The sequence below is a fragment of the Hyaena hyaena genome, unplaced genomic scaffold (assembly GCF_003009895.1).
Source record: "Hyaena hyaena isolate Hyena2069 unplaced genomic scaffold, ASM300989v1 scaffold_340, whole genome shotgun sequence".
Taxonomy (NCBI): domain Eukaryota; kingdom Metazoa; phylum Chordata; class Mammalia; order Carnivora; family Hyaenidae; genus Hyaena; species Hyaena hyaena.
In genome coordinates this window covers 940,927-943,054 of record NW_024080972.1, presented here as the reverse complement: position 1 = coordinate 943,054, position 2,128 = coordinate 940,927, and positions in this window count along the sequence as shown.

Below are 2,128 nucleotides of genomic sequence, written 5' to 3'. Positions count from 1 at the left end.
TCAGAATTTTGTAAATCCATAGGATTAGAGCTACATTAAGTTGTAGTTATTGAAGTTCACCTTCACCAATTGTTTTATTTCTGGTACTTTTGTTATTCTTATTTCATGCTTCAGCTGATATTTCATGTTATTTTGTATCATTTCAATAAAAACATTTTTATAAATGAATGGCTTTCCAAGAGATGAGTTTTGTCCCTCTGATAACCCCATAATTTAGCATTTAGGGCTTTTAAAAATGCTTATCAGGACACAATTACTAATTGAGACTAATGGGATATGCTGTACATTTCTGACAGTATAATCTACCTCTTCAAATTTTGATGATAATAATTGCATGGCAACTTACAATTCAGAACACTATCAGAATATTTAGTCATGGAAAAGAAACAAAGGATTAGGGTTTAGAGTGAGGGATCAATAGATTTTAATAAGAATCCTTGTTTTCTTCTCCAGTGTGAATATTTTAAACTACTGGCATTATAGTCCTGATTTTTCACTTTTCAAATTCTTATGTAAGTCATTTTAGGTTGTGCTCTGGGTACTTCAGTGTAATTTATTAGAATTGTTTCAAACTTTTCTTTCTGAACAAGGATTATTGTGATAATTATAATTACTAGTTTGTTTACTTTTGTAAATGATTTAATCTTCCAGAGGAGGTTGGTTGACCAAAAAGAGAGCAAATGATTTGATTTTGTTTATATCTTGGGGCCAATGATAGTGCTATTGTTTGCTAACAATTCTGCTTCAAATGCTGGTTGTCACAAATGGTGAAAAACTATGAAAGGATTTGTGCAAATCCATCTTTAGTATTGGACACAATAAATCTGTCACCAGAACAATGAAAACAGCTCAGAATATACCATATACTGCTAAGAAATGAGAAACATTATCTGTACATTTAATGGGAAAGATATTTGCCCACATTCCCAATGCTAACATAATGGTGTTTCTACTGGAAGTCTAGGTAAGCTAGTGCCTTATCATATTCTGGGCTTAACTTTCAAATATACTAGACATTATCTTTTTCATGGTAATTGGCATGTCACTATTATAAGGCATATATCTGTCATCACTTGACAGCTACCACTTATCAGAGGAATAGGGCATCCATTGCATGTAACATTCAAGTAGATTAAATACATTTTTCTTTTTCTTTCTTTCTTTCTTTCTTTCTTTCTTTCTTTCTTTCTTTCTTTCTTTCTTTCTTTCTTTCTTTCTTTCTTTCCTTCCTTCCTTCCTTCCTTCCTTCCTTCCTTCNGATTATTTTTTTTTATTCAATTTTTTTTTATTCAATTTGATTTTAATCCATTAGTCTTCATTTATTTTGATTCTCAAATTGCCCCAGATCTGTCCCCTTTGTACTGCCTCCTTGTGTCCTTTTGACTTGCTTAATTAGTCACACTCCTTTATATTCTGGCACAAGATATTCTAAGACTTCTCTTGTACTATCCATGGATCAGCCCCAGAATCAGCCATTTCTTCCTTCCTTCCTTCCTTCCTTCCTTCCTTCTTTTCTTTCTTCTTTCTTTCTTTCTTTCTTTCTTTCTTTCTTTCTTTCTTTCTTTCTTTCTTTCTTCTTTCTTCTTTCTTTCTTTCTTTCTTTCTTTCTTTCTTTCTTTCTTTCTTTCTTTCTTTCTTTCTTTCTTTCTTTCATCTTCCTTCCTTCCTTCCTTCCTTCCTTCCTTTCCAAACATTACATAGTGCAATGATATATATAAATTTATTTGTAAACGATTCATAACTTCTAGATGAGTTTACTGCTTTCATTTTTAAAGAAGTAAACAAATTGTTAAAGCTGGGTAGATCTGGCATGCTGGTATCTTTGCTTTTCTATAACTGATTTTTATTTTAACATTATTCTCTCTTTTGCAAGGGCAAGTTGCCAAACAAGATGAAATAATTTATATTTTGTCACATTTGCTTTGAATGATTAATGTACACCAACAAGAAGAATCAAAAAAGTAATATCAGACAGAGCCAACTTTGAAGCAAAGAGAGTACATTACTATCTAAAAGCAAAATTAGATTGCATCCTGTTTATCAAAATGGTTTCTTAATTTTCATATTTATTAAATTTAATTTGGCACATGTTATCCTGTTTAATGTGTATGAGTACCCCCTCTACCAG